General features: G+C 44.7%; 1 protein-coding gene across 6 annotated transcripts in view; it reads right to left on the reverse strand.

Moving 5' to 3' along the window:
• LOC127395201 (polycomb group RING finger protein 3-like) overlaps nucleotides 1-15,342 on the reverse strand; it is a 122,788-nt gene that overhangs the window by 41,612 nt on the left and 65,834 nt on the right. For 3 of the 6 annotated variants that reach the window (XM_051641788.1, XM_051641783.1, XM_051641785.1), the window contains exons 2-3: nucleotides 10,689-10,726; nucleotides 7,607-7,642 (exon numbers count right to left, since the gene is read on the reverse strand). The exons of 2 other annotated variants lie outside the window; for them this stretch is intronic. The gene's annotated coding sequence lies outside the window, so the exon portion shown is untranslated. The remainder of the gene's footprint in view (nucleotides 1-7,606; nucleotides 7,643-10,688; nucleotides 10,727-15,342) is intronic. One more of the 6 variants, XM_051641784.1, reaches the window with a different exon arrangement.

A 15,342-nucleotide genomic window follows, 5' to 3' on the forward strand; every position in this document is an offset into this window, starting at 1 on the left:
GTCACAGACAAAACAGACTTGACTTCAGTAAAATTAACTTAATTTATTGCCAACTAAAATGAAAATGTAGTTACTAGGTCGGGTAGTGGGAAACAAAAATACAAACATTAAACCAACACCTTTCCTCCCCCACTTTCCCATGCTCAACTTCACAGAACCACAGAATCACAGACTATTAGGGGTTGGAAGGGACCCCCAAAGATCATCAAGTCCAAACCCTCTGCCGGAACAGGATCAAAAAAACACACACAACTAGGGCAGATCACTCAGAAAGGCATCCAGACAGGTCTTGAAAGTCTCTAGTCCATGTCCTGGTTTGAGCCAGGATGAAGCCAATTTTCCTTTTACTTATTTTTTTTTCCTTCAGTAAGCTTTCTTTTGACTAGTAGCAGAGTGTTCCAACTAAGACTGATAACGGTGGAACGTTTTTCTAACTGCTGGGTCTTCAAGGTCGCATCTTTACTCTGCCGGCTCAGACACTACAGAGAGTTCTATGACCCCCCTGTAGGAGGCTGAATTAGACAGACAGCAAAATTGGCCAAAGATATTCCATTCCATATATCTACGTAAGCTCAGAGGAAGGTCAGAGATCACAGAAGACAACTTCCTTCCTGCTTCTTCTTCCCTTCTCTTCCGTCCATGGCCAGCATCCGGGGAGGACTCCATCCATCCATCATCGTCAATCGCTAGGCTCGAGCTCTCCCAACCCTCATAACTCTATGCTCTCTCTGGCAGCAGTCCAGGACTTTTTGGGACTGTTTGCAGCTAAGGAGAGTGCTGTGGGAGTTGCTGGTGGTTGGGGGAGGTGAGAGGCTTTTGCACATTCCTGAAGACATTTGTATATAGTTGTATATATTTTCTTTAAATAAAGCTGCGTAGTTTAGTTTTCAATCCAGCAAAGTCTCTTTTTCTCTCTCCTTCCCTACCTGGGTAGGAGGGGGAGGGGATTGAGAGCATTGTTGTCAAACCTGAGCCAAACGGTGACACTCCACAACCTGTCTCGGGAGCCTGTTCCAGTGCTCTGTAACCCTCACAGTAAAGAAGTTCTTCCTCATATTAAGGTGGAACTTCCTACGCTCAAGTCTGAGTCCATTGCCCCTCGTCCTATCACAGGGCACAAGTGAAAAGAGCTTGTCCTTGCCTTTTTGATGCCCAGCCCTTATGTAATTATGTAATATGACATTAATTAGATCCCCCTTCAGTCTTCTCCTCTCTAGACTGAAAAGCCCCAGGTCTCTTGGCCTTTCCTCGTAAGGCTTCTTCACTCCAGACTCCTTCACTCTGCCTAAAATGCACTGGGGGGATGGGGAGGATTACAGTCAGTATACAATGGTTTCTCTCTGCTCTTTATTCCTTCTCACACTTTGCTCTGTTGTGGGTTCTCCACAGGCAGCAGTTTCTTTAGGAACATCCACCTACTCTGGCATGGATCCTACGCAGGCTGCAAGGAATATCTGCCCCAGTACCATGAAGCACCTCCTCCTTTCTCTGACCTTGGTGTTGCCTTTGTTTCTCACTCTTTTTGTTCCCTCCTCCTCTCTCTGTCCAGTGTTTTCTGAATATGTTTTCACAGAGGCTCAGCTTTGGCCTGATGTGGGTCCATTGCCAAGCCAGCTACATCCAGCACAAGGCAGTCCCTGACCTCTTCTCACAGAGGCTGCACCCCTGCAGCCTGCCCCCCTTGCCACTGACATCCAAATACACTAGGGGATGCAGATTTAAGACCAAATCTTATTTTACTTGGGTAAGTATTTTCAGTCAAGCTAGCTATTAAGACATCCAAAAGCAAAGAGAGATGTTCTTCCTGTAATTGGTAAAGTGCAAAATGAAAAGAAATAGGTCTATTTTGACAAATTTGGGTTAATCACACTAAGTGTCAGCCTTACATCTCCTTAAGGTTTAGAGCATGATTTTGAATCCATATCTAAAAAGGGAGATAAAGTAAAATAAACCAGGTTTCTTAAGTGTGAAAAATCAAATTAAAGAAAACATGACAAACTAAACTTCTTGACCCATCAGCAGAGCTACACCCTGTTGTACTAAGAAATGTGAAATATAGAGCTCCCCTCTCCTTCCCAAATTAAAGGATGTTACAAGCACCATTGAAAGGAAGGCATTCATGAATTAGAGACTTAAGGGTTAAGTTTTCCAAACCTATATGATGCTGAATAGTAGAATCTGTTAATGTTTCTTAGAGGTATTATGTTGAACTAGGATGTGTCTCTCCTGAGAGCCCAAGAAGCAGGATTCAGCTGGGTACATCAGCCAACCTGCCAGAACGAGGAACAACATGACCCAGCATAGCGAAGGAGATGACGAGCCTTCCTCCAAGAGACCCCTGCCCACAACCACTGAGAGGCACTGTGCATGCAGGAATGGGTGTGGCTTTATGTTAATTACTTCAGGAAATTATTAAAATATTATAATTAATTCAGGGAATTAATCTGTATAATCCTGCCTACCTTTTAGAAAAGTAATGCATATATATGTTTTAAGTGAATAAATATGTATTGCTCTTATCTGTTGCTGTGTGTGCATGGAAGGAGCTATCCCCCAGTGCTGCAAAAAAGAATACCTGCTTCATAGCTTCACAGGGCTATAGAGTCTTTTTCCTTGTGACATTCATAATTTAAAAATTAAATAGTTTTTTGGTTTTTTTCCCAACATTGCAAACATTTAAAATTCATCAATTAAATATTTATCAATTAGTAAGAATTTATAGGCTGGACTTAAGATCGTGCTCCATGTTGGGCGCTAATAAATTATTGTCACGGTTTGACTCAGGAATGGCAATTAAACCAGCAACAACAATACTCTCGATCTCATCCCCCTCCCACACAGCTAGGGAAGGAGAGAGAGAATTGAGGAGAGAGACTCTCTGGATTGAAAACTAAACTAGACAACTTTAAATAAACACTAATGAAAAAAGAAAATATGTACATTTATATACAAGTATGTGCAGGAATGTGCAAAACCCTATTGCCTCCCCCCACCCCCAGCAACTCCCACGGCGCTATCCTGAGCTCTGAACAGTCCCGAAATGTCCCAGACCACTGCCGGAGATAGGGGCAAAGCAGACAGAAGCTGAGGATAGTTATGAGGGTCAGGAATGCACGAGCCTAGGGATCAACGGTGATGGACAGATGGAGTCCTCCCCGGATGCCATCCATGGATGGAAGTGAAGGGAAGAAGAAGCAGGAAGGAAGTTGACTTCCGTGATCCCTGACCTTACACGGAGCTTACGTAGATATACAGAACGGAAAAGGGTACCGGTGGGCTTTTGATATAGCAGCTATAGAGACTGAGGACATTGAACAGGTGCATACTTTGCCTGGCCTTTCAGATGACCCTTCTCTAGTGGGGTTGCTGAAGATTGAAGACCAACAGGTGTCAATTGCCACTTCAACGGTGCATAGATGACAATATCGCACCAACAGAGATTCTGTGATCCCCATCCATAAGCTGATCCGGCAATTGGAGAGCCAAGGAGTGATCAGCAGGACTCACTCACCCTTCAAGAGGCCTATTTGGCCAGTGCAAAAGTGTGATGGTGAGTGGAGGCTGACAGTGGACTATCATGGCCTGAATCAGGTTACACCACCGCTGCTGTGCCACACATGCTAGAACTTCAGTATGAGCTGCAGTTGAAAGCAGCCAGACGGTGTGCCACTATTGACATTGCTCATGCCTTTTTCTCTATTCCTCTAGCACCAGAGTGCAGGCCATAGTTTGCTTTCACCTGGAAGGGAGTCCAGTACACCTGGAATTGACTACCCCAGGGGTGGAAACACAGCTCAACCATTTGCCATGGACTGATCCACACTGCACTGGAGAAGCATGGAGCTCCAGAACACCTGCAGTCCATCGACGACATCATTGTGTGGGGTGACACACCAGAAGAAGTCTTTGAGAAAGATAAAAAGATCATCCAAATTCTTCTGGATGCTGGTTTTGCTGTAAAAAGAGCAAGGTCAAGGGACCTACACGAGAGATCCAGTTCCTGGGAATCAGGTGGCAAGATGGATGTCGCCAGATCCCAATGGATGTGATGGACAAAGTAACAGCTATGGCCTGACCAGCTAACAACCTTTTTAGGGACTGTTGGTTTCTGGAGAATGCATCTTCCTAATTACAGTCAAATTGTGAAACCTCTCTATCAGGTGACCCAAAAGAAGAGTGACTTTAAATGTGGTCCTGACCAACAGAAAGCTTTTGAGTAGATTAAGAAGGAGATTATGCAGGCAATGATCCTTGGGCCAGTTCAAACAAGGCCAGACATCAGAAATGTGCTCTACACCACAGCCAGGTACAACGGTCATACCTGGAGCCTCTGGCAGAAAGCACCAGGGGAAACTTGAGGTCATCCCCTGGGATTCTCAGTACTCAATGTGTTCTTTGCCTCAGTCTTTACTGACAAGTCTGGCCTTCAGGAATTCCAAGCTCCTGAGACCAAAGGGAAAGTGTGGAGTAAGGAAGATTTGCCCTCAGTGGAGGAGGATCAGTTTAGGGAGCACTTAATTAAACTGGACATACATAAATCCATGGAGCTTGATGGGTTGCACCCTCAAGTGCTGAGGGAGCTTACTGATGTCATGGTGAGGCCACTCTCCATTGTCTTTGAATGGTCATGGTGACTGGGAGAGATTCTTGAACACTAGACAAAAGTTAATGTCACTCCTATCTTCAAAAAGGACAAGAATGAAGATCTAGGAAACTACAAGCCAGCCAGCTTCACCTCAGTGCCTGTGAAGGTGATGGAGAAAATCTGCCTGGAAACTGTCTCCAGACACATGAAGGCCAAGAATGTTATCAGGAGTAGTCAACATGGATTTACAAAGGAGAAATCATACTTAACCAACCTGATAGCCTTCTACAATGAGGTGACTAGCTGGGTGGATGACAGGAGAGCAGTGGATGTTGTTTACCTTGACTTTAGTAAGGCTTCTGACACTGTCTCACATAATATCATCATAGTCAAGCTGACAAAGTACAGATTAGATAAGTGAGCAGTGAGGTGGACTGAAAACTGGTTGAATGGCCAGGGATGTGAATGGCAAGGGTTGTGAGCAGTGGCACAAAGTTCAGCTGGAGGTAAGTCAGAAGTAGTGTATGTCGGGGTCAATATTGGAGTAAATAATGTTTAACAACTTAATTAACGACCTAGATGCTGGGACACTCTCAGTAAGTTCACAGACAATACAAAACCGGGAGGAGTGGCTGATACGCTAGAGGGTTGTACTGCCATTCAGAGGGACCTTGACAGGCTGGAGAATTGGGCAGAGAGAAACCTCATGAAGTTCAGCAAGGGGAAATGTTAAGTCCTGCCCCTGGGGAAGAATAACCCCAGTCACCAGTACATGCTGGGGGAAAACTGGCTAGAAATTATCTCTGCAGAGAAGTACCCTGGGGTTCTGGTGGACAACAAGTTGACCATGAACCAACAATGCGCTCTTGTGGGAAAGAAGGCCAACAGTATACTGGGCTGCATAAGAAGTGTTGCCAGCACGTTGAGGGAGGTAATTCTTCCTCTCTGTTCAGCACTGGTGAGGTCACATCTGGAGTCCCTGTGTCTAGTTCTGTGCTCCTCAGTATGAGAAAGATATGGACTTACTGGAGCAAGTTCAGTACAAGGCTACTAAGATGATTAAGGGACTGGCGCATCTTTCATATGAGGATGGCCAAGAGAGCAGGGACTCTTCAGCCTGGAGAAGAGAAACCTCAAAGGGGATCTTACCAATGTGTGTTAATACCTTATGGGAGAGAAAGAAGATGAGGGAGCCAGACTCTTCTCAGTAGTACCTAGTGACAAGACAAGAAGCAATTGGCACAAATTTAAACATGTGAAATTCCTACACTGAACAGAAGAAAACACTTTTTTTTTTTTTCTTCTACTGTGAGGATAGTCAAACACTGGCACAGGTTGCCCAGAGAGGTTGTGGAATCTCCATTCTTGGAGATATCCAAAACCCAACTGGACACAGTCCTAGGCAACCTTCTCTAGTTGACCCTGCATGAGGACTAGATGATTTCATGAGGTCTCTTCCAACCTAAATGATACTTTGAAAAACATGTTTACCAGCAGCTAATTTTCTTTGGACAATTCCACTTGAAGTACCATGCTTTTGCTCAGACTACTGATGTTTTCCGCACAGGTAATTAAACTGGCAGATAAGGACCAGCATTATATAGCAACCTAATACAAGGTCCAAAAAAAGCTCAGATTAGGAGGACTTCTTGCTTTAACTAACCCTATTCTCTAGGCAAATCCAAGCTTTCATCCTAATTCCTTCTACAATATTATCTTTCAAAAAAGGTATGAGATAGAAGGTAATACACCCTCCCCCCCCCCCCCCCCCATTTTAGAATGCAGGCAACAGGCCCTGTAAAAATCCTTACATCCTACCTCTTAATCAGCAAGCAGTCCAACAGGAAGTCAAAAGTGAATCTGAAAACTTTTCCAGAGCAAGTAATCTAATCTAATTTTGAATTTAAAAAGGAAAAAGAAATACCTATGAATAGTTGTGCTGGTTTTGGCTAGGATAGAGTTAATTTCCTTCATAGTAGCTGGTATGGACCTATGTTTTGGATTTGTGCTGAAAACAGTGTTGATAATGCAGAGATGTTTTCATTATTGCTGACTAGTGCTTACACAGTCAAGGCCTTTTCTGCTCCTCACACCGCCCCACCAGTGAGTAGGCTAGGGGTGCACCAGAAGTTGGGACAGCTGACCCCAACTGACCAAAGGGATATTCTATACCATATGACATCATGCTCAGCATATAAAGCTGAGGGAAGAAGGAAGGGTGATGGCATTTTTCTTCCCAAGAAACCATTACATGTGATGGAGTCCTGCTTTCCTGGAGATGGCTGAACACCTGCCTGACAATGGGAAGGAGTGAATGAATTCCTTGTTTTGCTTTGCTTGTGTGCATGGCTTTTGTTTTACCTATTAAACTGTCTTTATCACAACCCATGAGTTTTCTCACTTTTACCCTTCTGACATTCATCCCACTGGGGGGAAGCAAGCAAGCAGCTGTGTGGGGCTCAGTTGTTAGCTGGGGTTAAACCATAACAATAGTAAATACATATTTCCAGTATACACAAGTTGTAAGGTGGCTTGTAACATTCAAACACAACTTATTATGCCTTCCAATACTTAAAACAATATTTGTAACTGAGGGAAGCCCTACGGCCATTGTTAAACGAGATGGATTTGGAAGAAATTATCCCATCCCTCCTGACTCTATAATCCACTAACCTAGTGCTCAGATTCTTACCTGCATTGAAGTTTAAATGCATTTTGTTCCAAATACATAGGAAATACCCATGTAAAGCTCAGTCTATTTAAAATTGCGAAACAAATAAAATCACATTGTTTACCCCTATTAAGCAGGGAAACAAATATTAATACCTCATACATTTGTTGATTCAAGTGATAAATTTCTTATCCTTTGGACTGTTTTCAAGCTGCACTGAGTACTTGAGGGACCAGGATTTGAACATTTTCATTTTCTGCTTTTAGATGTCTGATTTCCACAACTGAACACAGCAAAACTTCAGCTGCTAGTAGTGATTAGTGGAGAGTTACAGAAAAATCTTAGCATACCTTGTTTGAAGTCAGTCACAGCCAATCAAGACAAATCTGTAGGATACAAAGCTTCATTAGCTCTGCTGTTCAATTACTTGTTTAAACAATCTGCTACAGCAGAAAGTCTTAAACAGAGAAGTACTGTAAATAAGTCTGAAATTCTTTATCTACTGCATAATGGCATTTGATCAGAAACATCTTACTCTTAACCCAGCTAGTAAGTGAGAACCAGTGTCATAACATGATCCCCTAACCTCAAAACCATTATTAGAAGAGAGAAAGCTACTCTCCACTCTAATTTCACAGTTTTTAAATGATAACACTTTTCTCAGATAGAGGATACCTTATGAAAATTAATTTGCATCCCAGTTACGGAAAAAGAAAGCAGGAAACGTGAAATGTAAAAAATTGGCCCTTTGCAGGTTAGATCACTCTTTAGGACCCTTGCAAACAGAGCTTAGAAGACAGTGAAACAAGCCATTCTGTGATGAGCTGAAGAGTTGCTTTTAACACAGGAAAGAAGTACTTTTCACTGGGAACCATTCTTTAGACAGAACAAAAAAATCCATATTGTGACTACCTCAAAAAAACAGGAGACCACCTAAAGTTTCAGAGACCTCACTCAATCCTGGAGAGAAGGAAGAGGGCTCAGTATTGGGGCCAGTTCTCTTTAATATCTTTATCAATGACCTGGGTGAGGGGATTGAGTGCACCCTCAGTAAGTTTGCAGATGACACTAAGTTGGGAGGGAGTGTCGATCTTCCTGAGGGTAGGAAGGCTCTACAGAGGGATTCAACAGGGCTCAGTGCCCTATCCTGCATTTGGGTCACAACAATCCCATGCAACACTACAGTGGCTGGAAAGCTGCCTGACAGAAAAGGACCTTGGAGTATCAGTCGATATCCAGCTGAATAGGAGCCAGCAGTGTGCCCAGCTGACCAAGAAGGCTAACAGCATCCTGGCTTGTATCAGAAATAGTGTGGCCAGCAGGACTAGGGAAGTGATTGTCCCCCTGCACTCAGCACTGGTGAGGCCACACCTCAAGTACTGCGTTCAGTTCTGGGCCCCTCATTACAAGAAGGTGCTGGAGCATGTTGAATGAAGGGCAACAAAGCTCATGAAAAGTCTAGAGCACAAGTCTTATGAGGAGTGGCTGAGAGAACTGGAGTTGCTTAGTCTGAAGAGAGAGAGGCTGAGGGGAGACCTTGCTCTCTACAACTACCTGAAAGGACAGAATCACAGAATCACAGACTATTAGGGGTTGGAAGGGACCCCCAAAGATCATCAAGTCCAAACCCTCTGCTGGAACAGGACCAAAAAATCACACACAACTAGGGCAGATCACTCAGAAAGGCATCCAGACAGGTTTGAGCCAGGATGAAGCCAATTTTCCTTTTACTTATTTTTTTTTCCTTCAGTAAGCTTTCTTTTGACTAGTAGCAGAGTGTTCCAACTAAGACTGATAACGGTGGAACGTTTTTCTAACTGCTGGGTCTTCAAGGTCGCATCTTTACTCTGCCGGCTCAGACACTACAGAGAGTTCTATGACCCCCCTGTAGGAGGCTGAATTAGACAGACAGCAAAATTGGCCAAAGATATTCCATTCCATATATCTCCAGAGGAGACTCCACAACCTCTCTGGGGAACTCCTTCTAGTGCTCTGTAACCCTCACAATAAATAAGTTCTTCCTCATGTTGAGGTGGAACTTCCTGTGCTCGAGTTTGAATCCATTGCCCCTCATCCTATCACAGGGCACAAGCGAAAAGAGCTTGTTCCTGCCTTCTTGATGTGCAGCCCTCATGTATTTATAGACATTAATTAGATCCCCTCTCAGTCTTCTCTCCAGACTAAAAAGTCCCAGGTCTCTCAGTCTTTCTTCATAAGACAGGTGTTCCAGTCCCTTAATCATCCTCATAGCCCTCTGTTGAACTCTCTCATGTTGTAACAAGGTGTGGGTCAGTCTCTTCCCCCTAGTAACAAGCAACAGGACAAGAGGAAATAGCCTTAAGTTGTGACAGGGGAGGTTTCAATTGGATATTAGGAAAAAATTCTTCACTGAAAGGGTTCTCAGGCACTGGAACACGCTTCCCAGGGAAGTGGTTGAGTCACCATCCCTGGAGGTATTTAAAAAACGTGTAGATGGGGTGCTTAGGGACATGGTTTAGTGGTGGACTCAGTAGAGTTAGGTTAATGGTTGGACTCAATGATCTTAAAGGTTGTTTCCAACCAAAACAATTCTATAATTCTATGAAAAGTTTTCTTTTGAAAAATTAGAAAAACAAGAGTACTAAAATGATTAAATTAGACCTAGCTTTCTGTGAGAATGAGCAAAAGGCTATTTTTCTAAAATCTGTTCCAAATTGTAAGAAAGGGAACAGATTCCCTACAATTTCTTTAATTAATCCTGAAATTGATAAGGGAAGAACCAGCAAATTTAATTTCTAGGAGACTGCTTTTGCTAGCAGCTGTAAAGCACTTAATTATTCAGACACAACAGATCAACACACAAAAGGATTAAAAGAGGCAGACCATGGAACATAGACCATGTTCAGATAGAACATGAAAACCAAACCAAAAAATAATCATTTCCAAATATCCAGTCAATATGCCATAATGATTGTTTGAACAGAGACCAGTATTTATTCTTTTTGGTTTTAAATAATGTTATATCACACTGAGGCTAGGAACAGTATCAGTGCCTGACAGCCCAAATATTCAACCAAGGGATGGAGTAGAGGAAACTACAAAAATATTTGGAGTATACTCCCAATTAAAAGAAAATCCACAACAGGACAAGGTGGAAGGGGGTAGACATGTCAATCAAGTATCCTCATTCATGCTATACTTTCTCTACTAAGGTAGTGTCTTGTTAAATTTATCAACCAGAAGGGTAAGCAGTATATTACAGATCTCTTCAGTAAAGTTATGCCACTAACAAAAAAGGTTTGAAGTACCAGCTTTCAGAGATTCCAGAAAAGAAGACTTATTAGAGTAGACTCACAGAAACAGAGGACAAGCAAAGAGACCCTTCCTCAAAGGAGTGGCTTTATCATTAGCATATATGCTAGTCAGGAATATTTTGGGCTACATGAGGCATACCTCTTAAAACTGCATTTTTCAGTCTGACATCCAGAGACCTGAAGAGACAGAAAAATAATCTGAAAGTTAGCACCCAAAACTTCTTAAAATCTAGCCATGACATAGAAGTCTTAACCTACTAAGCTCACCTAACACTACGTACATTTATTAATGTATTAATTCAAAACAACTAAAAAGAAAACAAACATTTGTTTTTAATAAAGAAAAAAAGGGAAAGCCTGCCAGAATTAGCATTAAAAGAAATTTCAGGAAAGGACAAGCTTACCACAGAAAAGTAAAAACAGCCCAAAATTCAAGCAAAAAGACCAAAAATCAGTTATCTGCTGTACCGGGTCTGGCTGGGATGGAGTTAATTTTCTTCATAGCAGCCTGTATGGTGCTAACCACCAGTAAAAAGGGGATTGCCCAGAACTTCAGCCAGCTGGCACCTGCAATCCCTCCAAAGCCACCTCTGATCACAATCACAACACGCAGTGTCATCCACAGACAGCTTGGAGCCCATTGTGGGCAGCAGAGCCCATTCAGGAGGAAGAGCTGCAGCAGCATCATGCTGTTTTGGCTTTGTGACCAAAACTGTTGGTAACACACCAATGGTTTAGCTATTGCTGAACAGCGCTTACACAGTGTCAAGGCCTTCCCCTTTTATCACTGCCCCACAGTGCATCAGTCGGGGTGTGCAAGAAGTTGGGAGGCAACACAATCAGAACAGCTGACCTGAAGTGACCAAAGGGATATTCCATGCAACATACCATAGAATCATAGAATCATTCAGGTTGGAAAAGATGTTCAAGATCATCGAGTCCAACCATTAACTCTACTGTTCTGGTTTGGTGGGTTTTTTGGTAGCGGGGAAAGGCACCAGGAGTGGCTCAGGTAAAAAGCTGAGAAGCTCCCCCTGATCCAAACTCAGCCAAAGATCCATTAGAGGGACAATAGATGCACGTCTGCAATTAACATATGGAAGAACAGCTATAACACCGGAGCAGAGAAGGACTTAAGGGAGAAGAGCTGTGCTGAGGAAGGAGAGCAGTGCTGGTGGTTGGTGAGGAAGAAGGGGAAGAAGGTGCCCTAGCAGAAGTTTCCCTGCAACCCATGGTGAGATGGCAGGCTGTCCCCCTGCACTTGTGGAGGAATGTGGTGGAACATTCCCTGAAGGTGCCAGGAGGGGTGAACTTGGCCACTGGACTTGGATTTTGTGGCCAGAGGATTTGCTGCCAGTGGACTCTAGTTGCGCAGCTTTGGAAGACCCCGGCGCCAGGGGAGTTTGTTCCCAAAGCAGCCCGTGACTCTGTGGGAAGCCCAGGCTGGAGCAGCTCCCGACCTAGTGGGAAGGACCCATGAAAGAGAGGTTCATGGAGGACTCCCTCCCATGGGAGGGACCCCATGGGGAAGAAGGGAAGGACTGTGAGGAATCCTTCTTCCTGAGGAGGATGGTGCGGCAAGAACCACCAGCCTGTGAATCCTCATCCCCTGTCCCCCTGTGCCGCTTGGGGAGGAGGGAGAGAAACCGGGAACAAAGTAATTTGAGCCCGGGGAAAAAGGGAGGGGTGGGGTAACACATGCAAGCACTGCTCTGTGTGTTGTCTGTGTCCTCTGTGTGTGTTTGATTAGTGTGAAAATAAATTATTTTTTCCCCAAGTTGGGTCTGTTTTGCCTGGGACCTTACTCAGTGAAGAACCCTCCTTGTCCTTTGTCTCAAACCATGAGCTTTGTCCTCCTCATCCCAGAGTGTGTGGGGAGTTAAGTGAGCTGCCATGTGGCTGTTCCTTTGTTGTTGTGTTGGGCACAAACCACAAAATCTACCAAGTCCAGCACTAAGCCATATCCCCAAGTGCCACATCTAGATGACTTTTAAACACATCCAGGGATGGTGACTCAATCACCGCCCTGGGCAGCATATTCGAATGTCTGATAACCCTTTCAGTGAAAAAGTTCTTCCTAATGTCTAGTCTAAACCTCCCCCGGCAGAGCTTGAGGCCTTTTCCTCTTGTTCTATCACCAGTTACTTGTGAGAAGAGATCAGCGTCTACCTCTTTACAACATCCTTTCAGGTAGTTGTAGAGGGCGATGAGGTCTCTCCTCAGCCTCCTCTTCTTCAGACTAAATAGCTCCAGTTCCCTCAGCCACTCAAAGAATCAAAGAATCATCCTGGTTGGAAAAGACCTTGAAGATCATCAAGTCCAACCATAACCTAAATTCACCAACCATAAACCAATCTACCAGTTCAGTGCTTAAATCATGTCCTTAAGCACTACATCTATATTTCTTTTAAACACTTCCAGGGATGGTGACTCTACCACCTCCCTGGGCAGCCTGTTCCACTGTCCAACCACTCTTTTGTTAAAGAAATTCTTTGTAATATCCAGTCTAAACCTCCCCTGGTGCAGCTTCAGGCCATTTCCTCTCATCCTATCATTATTCACTCGAGATAAGAGGCCAACTCCCACTGCCCTACAACCTCCTTTCAGGTAGTTGTAGAGAGCAATGAGGTCTCCCCTCAGCTTCCTCTTCTTCAAACTAAACAATCCCAGTTCCCTCAGCCTCTCCTCAATAGAACTTATTCTCCAAACCTTTCACCAGCTTGGTAGCTGTTCTCTGGACACGCTCCAGCAACTTGACATCCTTCTTGTAGCAAGGGGCCCAGAACTGCACACAGTACTCAAGGTGTGGCCTCACCAATGCCAAGTACAGGGGCATGATCACTTCTCTATTCCAGCTGGCCACACTATTCCTGATGCAGGCCAGGATGCTATAGGCCTTCTTGGCCACCTGGGCACACGGCTGGCTCATGTTAAGTCAGGTGTCAACCAGCACCCCCAGGTCCTTCTCCACCATGCAGTTTTCCAACCACTCATCCCCAAGCCTGTAGTTTTGCATGGGGTTGTTGTGACCGAAGTGCAGGACCCAGCACTTGGCATTGTTGAATCTCATACAATTGGCCTTGGCCCATCAATCCAATCTGCCCAGGTCTCTCTTCAGAGCCTTCCTACCCTCAAGCAAATTGACACTTCCACCTAGCTTAGTGTCATCTGCAAACTTAGGAAGCACTCAATCTCCTCATCTAGATCATTAATAAAGATATTGGCCATTTCGGTGAAGCCACTGAGGTGAAGGACACCAGAGTGAAGGATCGTGCTGATGGACCCCTTCTGCAGTGGCTAAACCGCAAGGAAACCCTTGGCAAAACCGAGGAAGGGAAGCCGAGAGAAAGAGAGAGAAAATCAAGAATGCAGCTGTCTCTGGCTGCACAGAATGCCTCAGCCCGTTACTAATATCGGAGGATAGCAGAGAGAACACCTGCGTATGCTGTGACCAGGTGAATTATTTACTCAGCCTAGTGGCTGAGCTGAAAGAGGAGGTGGAAAGATTAGGGAGTATCCAGGAATGTGAAAGAGAAATAGATTGGTGGAGTAATACCCTACCATCCTTGAGGCAAAGCCTCAAGGTGGAGGCTCCACAAGAAGTAGAGGATCCTCTGCCCTCCTGTCACTTGAGAGAGGTAGGGGACCTGAGAGAAGAGGGGAACTGGAAGCGGGTCCCTGCTTGGGGAAGCAGGCAAACCCCATCCTGGCCTCCCTCACCTTCACATGTACCCTTACGGAACAGGTATGTTGCCCTGAATCTGGAAAACAGGTAACTGAGTTTACTGACAAAGGTAAAGCCAGCCCTCTTAAATCCCGGACCCCAGAGATAAGGTCTGGAGAAAGGAAGACCGAGTTAAAGGCCCTGATGGGATGCACCCGTGAGTTCTGAGAGAGCTGGCAGATGTTATTGCTAGGCCACTCTCCATCATCTCTGAGAGGTCATGGAGAATGGGAGAGGTGCCTGAGGACTGGAGGAGGGCTAATGTCACTCCAGTCTTCAAGAAGGGCAAGAAGGAGAACCCAGGGAACTACAGGCCAGTTAGTCTCACTTTCTGTCCCTGGTAAGGTGTAAGAAAAAATCATTCTGGATGTCATCACAAAATATGTGAAAGCGAAGAATGTTATCGGGAGAAGTCAGCATGGATTCACCCAAGGGAAATCATGCTTGACCAACCTGATTGCCTTCTATGACGTCATTACTGGCTGGCTGGATGAGGGGAGAGCAGTGGATGTAATCTGCCTTGACTTCAGCAAGGCTTTTGACACTGTCTCCCATAACATCCTCATTAGGAAACTCAGGAAGAGTAGGCTTGATGAGTGGACAGTGAGGTGGATTGAGAGCTGGCTGTGTGACAGAACTCAGAGGGTGGTGATCAACAGATCAGGGTCGAGTTGGAGGCCTGTAGCCAGTGGTGTCCTCCAGGGATCAATACTCTGTCCAGTCTTGTTCAACATGTTCATCAATGATCTGGACAAGGGGACAGTGTATCCTCAGCAAACTCACTGATGATACAAAACTGGGAGGCGTGGCTGACACTCCAGAGGCCTGTGCTGCCATTCAGCATGACCTGGACAGGATGGAGAGTTGGGCAGAGAAGAACCTAATGAGGTTCAATAAGAGCACCTGGGAAGGAAGAACCCCAAGCACCAATATAGGTTAGGGGTGGACCTGCTGGAAAGTAGTTCAGAGGAAAAGAATCTTGGAGTCCTGATAGACAGTAAATTATCCATGAGCCAGCAATGTGCCCTTGCTGCCAAGAAGGCCAATGGAATCCTGGGTTGCATAAAGA

This window comes from Apus apus, chromosome W (assembly GCF_020740795.1).
Source record: "Apus apus isolate bApuApu2 chromosome W, bApuApu2.pri.cur, whole genome shotgun sequence".
Taxonomy (NCBI): domain Eukaryota; kingdom Metazoa; phylum Chordata; class Aves; order Apodiformes; family Apodidae; genus Apus; species Apus apus.